We start from the raw sequence: 6,000 nt of genomic DNA, 5'->3' as shown, positions 1-6,000 counted from the left end.
TTTCAATGGCTCATCATCGATGAGGTGATTGGGGACACTTCTCAAGAACGAGGTGAACCTATCCCAAGAACTACTGACTGATTCTCCCGGTAGTGCCACAAAGTTGTTCACCCTATCTTTGTGGTTTAGATTCTTAGACATTGTGTAGTAACATGCGAAGAACACATCTCTCAATTAATTTCAAGTATAGATTGAATTATAGGGGAGCTTGGTAAACCATATAGAAGCATCTCCCGTCACTGAGAGAGGGAACACTCTTAACCCAATGATGTCCATGTTCAAATAAGGCCTCCTCACACAACTCTTACACACCGACCACACTTTGGTGATGTGATCATGTGGGTCCTCAGAAGATAGTCCTAAAAACAAACCTCTAGCTATGAACATTTGCATAAGACTACTAGTTACCACAAAAGTATGACACTGTTGTAGATGAGGTAGGACAAGTGGATCGTCAGAGTCAGTGATGTTTACATTTCCCCTATAGTACTCTTGAGGGCGTGGAGCGGGAGGTTCCCTCCTTATTTCACCTTCCACATGATTTTAAACTAATAATTGATCATGAGCTTCAATCGGTGGTGGAATTTCCCGATCGAACTCATCTTCAAGATTACCCAGATTTCGGTTTATTCTGCGCAGTGTACGATTCAGTTCGGGGTCGGGTGAGAGTATGGGTTCTCCACTACTTTGTGAATCTGGCATATATTGAAGTTAGAGCTAAAAGAGAAAAAAAACAAAGAGAAAAAGTAGAATTAGGAAATTGTTGACTAAACTTCGGTAATGTGCTTAAATTTAATCTAAAATTTACTTTCCCCAGCAGCGCCGTCAAAATTTGATACGTTCAAATTAATTTCTCGAAAAGAAGTATAAGCGGTCGTATCAAGTAAAGAACCCAACTATGAGGTTGGGGTCGATCCCACGAGGAAAATGATATAATTGATTCTATTTAATCAAGTCCTTTCCATAAACATGTAATAATATGGGGATTTTAAATAACAAAAGGAATTTAATATTTCAAAGTAAACAAGTAGCAAGTATGAATATTTGATATTTATCAAGTTATTAGAGTAACTTGGGCATAGGTATTTCAATAGGTTAACGCAATAATTCTAGATATAACAATCCTTTCCTAGTATCTTGCATGCAAAGTGGTAAGTTATGTATCCCTAGTTCCTTGGTCCGGCAACTAGGGAATTTCAGTCCGCACCTTGATCTGGTTACGCGTGTATGCTTTACCAAACCTTACCTTTACCTCATATTAAGCATCATAATCGATGTATGGCTTAGTTATTACTTCGCACCAATCGACACTAGCCTATTAAATAGTATATACTTAATCTACGTTGATAATTCTTTTCTTATTATATACCTCCTTGGTCCGGCAAGTAGCAACAAGGCAATTTCTAACGCGTGCACTCGTTAAAAAGAATTCTAAACGAAAGAATTATAAATACATGCAAGACACTATTCAAGAAATGTTATTTTAGCTAGTTTTTACCTTGTTATGTACCCATGATTCCCACAACCCTAGTTATGGATTTAGTTACCCATGTGTTAACAATCACACAATTCATATTGATTAGACAAGAATTCTGTACCTACTTTTATGAGATTGAAGAAAATTTAGAAAATTACTTAAACAAATCAAAGTCTTGTAACAAACAATTCAGGAAAGTCGAATATTTCTCAAAATCTCAAGTTCAACAACTAGGATAATAAAACTGAAAAATACCAAAAATTTTAACCCCAAAATGAGTTTTTTACAAGTATTTATAATAAATAAGTCCTAACATAAAAAGGAAATATATTTAAGCAAAAACTGGGCAAAAATGCGTATGAGTCAACAACTGGACAGTCGAGGCCTCCCGTCGTTCCACACTTAGAATCTTTTTCAGCTGCTTTCTTCTCCAACTCACTATTACCATCGATAGACTAGGATGACGGTCCGTTGAGTGCACGACGAACCGTCAATGGCTTTCGTTTCTCCACACTTAGAATCTTTTCAACACGGGTACTAGGCTACTTTCTGTTAGCAATGATGGATGCAGGACGGTCTGTCATGGAGATGACGGTTCGTCTATAGCTTCTGTATCCCCACACCTGGTCAGAATAACCCGATCTTCCTACAGTAGCATTTTCTTCAAACGTCAGTTGCCACATACGGAACGTCGAGGGGTCGATGGACCGTCGATGGCTCCATAGGTCATCACTTGTGCAATTTCAGCACAGTTCTTCCGCGTTTTCATTCTAGAAAGTTTTCCTGCAAACAAAGAGAAAAATACATTAAAACTACTACAACAAGGCCTTAGGCACAAACTAAATTTAAGGAAAAAGCACTGAAAGTACAGTGAAATTACGATATATCAACCCACATTAGAGCCCAACTAAATCCTAATTCAGCCCGAAAAGTCCCACATTCCCTTACAAAGGTTACTCCGTATCCAAGGGGAATCTAACCTGATATATCTTGGTCCCACATTTGCTAAAAAGAAATCTATGTACCCAAGGGCAATAAAATCCGAGACCTCTTGGTTAAGGATGAAGGAGCACTTACACCGCCACCACAACCCTTATTGGTATTTTTTTTAATATGTTAGTATTATTATTTATTTTTCAAATGAATTTACTAATTGAATGTTAGTTTATTAGTAATACACCATTCAAGTTCAATGTTAGGTTAGTAATTGATTGACAATTTGTTCAAAATATTATTAACTAAATTATTATTCAATAGTAAAATATTTAATAAGTTACTGCCTTTAAAAATCTAAGAGCATGAATATAAATCCAAAAATATTTAGATCAATTTTTTAAATCATATTTGAATGAAACAGTGCAAATCAATGATAACAAGTTAAATTAATCTCATTACGACACATATCATTAAATCTAAAAATTTCATTTGAGCACATTTATCAAAATATTGACGAAATCTATTTTGTGAACAAAATTTAGAACTTCAAACACCTAACAACACAACCTAAAAATGGAAGCATCAAAACTTTAACAAACCATCCTATGATATACAAAAAATGATGTTCCAAAGCTAATCACGCTAATAGAATTGTCATCAAAGCATGTTTACAAAAATATTAAGCAAAGTCAAATGTTGGTCAAAAGTTAAAAGTTAAAATGCCTAACGGTACAAACTTAAGATAAAAACTCAAAATCCAAACCAATAATTCTATATGATGGAAAATGACCTTACAGAGCTAACCGCGCTAACGAAACTAAAATTTCAGAATGTTTCCCGAAAATGACCTAATTCAAATATTCGGCAAAAGTTAAAGTAAAAATTTTAGCAACATAAACTAAAAATATCAAAACCAGAACAACCTATCTTATGAGATCAAAACTTAACTTATATGGAAAATCGTGGTGAAAAAATTTCAAGTCGAGAACGATTACCAAAAATATTGACTAAAGTAAACATTTGGCTAAAATTTCAAAGTTAAAATACCTAACGACACAAATTAAAAATGGAATTCTCAAAACCTGAACACTTTATCTTATTGCATCAAAAATGACTTTCTGGATCTAACTCCACTAACGAAATTCTCATCTGAGCATGTTTATCAAATATATTGACCTAATTTGACCAAAATTTATAAGTTAAAATACCTAACAAAATACATTAGAATGAAAGCGTCAAAATCCGAACCAATCATTCTATTAGATAAAGAAATGTCCTTTGGAGTTAATTACGCTAATGAAATGCCTATCTGAGCATGCTCACAAAAATATTGACCAAAGTCAATTTTTAACAAAAATATAAGATTTCAAACACTTAACAGTACATAAAAGAAACGAAAAGCTCAAAACTTAAATCAACCTTCCCGTTAGATTAAAAAATGACCTTCAAAGCTAATGACACTGAGAGAGTTCTAATTTGAGCATATTTACCAAAAATAGTGACCAAAGTCAAGTTTTGGCTAAAAATTAAAAGTTAAAATGTCTAACGACACAAACTGAATATGAAAGCCTCAACACTAGATGCTGATTTACCAAAAAAACTAACTTCAATTGGTAAATTTATCAACTATTCAAATATAAGTTAGTAATTAATAATCTAGCATTAAATTTTATCACAGTTTGTAATAGTTAATATTCAACTAAACATTCATATGGAATATTACCAATTCATAATTAATATGTTTGTAAATTTTACAAATGAATTAATGATGTACAGTTAAATTACCAACTATTTTAATTATGTTAGTAATTTACTAACTACAATCTTTATTCGTCGGCAAAATTTTCAACTCATTAAGTATTGGTTGGCAAGATTACCAACAAATTACTGTTTGTTACTAATTTACTATCATATTTATCTTTGGTTGGTAAATTTAGCAATACAATTTTGTCGTTTGTATATGTTTGTTTAGTAATTCGTTGGTAGTATGTTAATAAATTATATAAATAAATTTTTTCATAGTTACCAACCGATATACTTCTTTGATATTATTACAAACAAAAGGTGTGTGTTATTAATATTTCAGTTGGTAATCCTTTGATAGAATGTTGCTAAATTTGGAGCCATTTTTCCCGCAGTATTTACAAACTAAAATACTTAGTTAGTAAGATTTTGGTTGTTAATATGTTAGAATTTCATTATTAAGCTATAAAATATAATTTAATTAGAAATATATTGATAATTTTTTAGCAGAATACTGACCAAATTAAGTTGTTAGTAAAATATGTTGGCAATTTTAGATTTTTTTTTAATATACAATTTAAAAGAATTGGGGCATTTTGCTAATGAATGTACCGAGCCCAAAAAGGTAACAATTCTAAATGCATCATTTAGTCCTATATATGTTTCTAGAACTTCTTTACTAATGGAATCTAATCCTATGTGGATTGTACACTCATGATCTACGGACCACTTGAGTCATGATAGAGAGGCGTTTATGGAGTTTCGTCGAGTTTCATCTGAATAAAGGTGGATCTACGTAACAAATAATCCTATGCTTGACGTTAAAGGTATAGGCCCTTGCAAAGTGGACTTGCATGGTGGTCGCTACTTGATGTTGTCTTACGTCCTATATGCTCCTCAGATTCGGTGAAACTTAGTATTTGTGTTTATGCTTTTACACGTTGGTTTTTATTTGTTTTTAGTCGTAATGGTGTTAGAAAAACTCTGCGTAATATTTAATATAGTTTTGGACTACGTTATGATAACTTTATCATTTTATATTGTAATCCTTTCGACTCATGACGATTATGTTGACTGTTGTGTAATGACATGTTATTCAAGTAACAATGATGTTTATTTTATTACATGACATCAAGATTAGATCACATAGGGACATTTTCAAATGAATATAGTGTAAAAAGAAGTACATTTAGGTTCTTTCACCAAAATTGAAATTCCAACTTGTGAAAATTGTTTTGCTTAAGCACATAAACCATTTGAAGTCTAAGAGAGTAGAGTTCCCACTTCAATTAATTCATTCTGATATTTGGTCCAATTAATGTAAGGCAAAGCCTGGTGCTAGATATTTCATTACATAAATTGATGATTTTACGCGCTATGGTTATGTCTATTTGATTTCTCATAAATTTGAAGAACTTGAGTGCTTTAAAGGATATATGAATGAGGTTGAAAATCAATTAGATAAAGCATGAAAGCATTAAGAACTGATCGAGGATGTGAATATTTGTCAAAACAATTTGAAGAATTGTGTAGTGAAAGAGTATTATCAGACAATAAAATACTCCTTATAAACCTTAACAAAATGGTGTAATAAAACAAGGAATAGGACATAATTATACATGAAAAGATCAATGATGACACAACGAATTTGTCTATCCCTTTCTAGGGAGTTGCATTATTAACTGCGGCTTACATAGTGAAAAAACTGCCTTCTAAACTAGTGTCTTCCACTTCTTATGAACTTTGGACTGGTCATAAAAAGCACTCAACCCTCATTTACTGAACACGATTTCTCTCTTATTTTAGCTCTATTTTGGGTGATTGAAAGGCTTAGTAACTCGAAA

This window comes from Solanum pennellii, chromosome 6, assembly GCF_001406875.1.
Source record: "Solanum pennellii chromosome 6, SPENNV200".
Classification (NCBI taxonomy): domain Eukaryota; kingdom Viridiplantae; phylum Streptophyta; class Magnoliopsida; order Solanales; family Solanaceae; genus Solanum; species Solanum pennellii.
Note: the sequence above shows the minus strand (reverse complement) of the source record.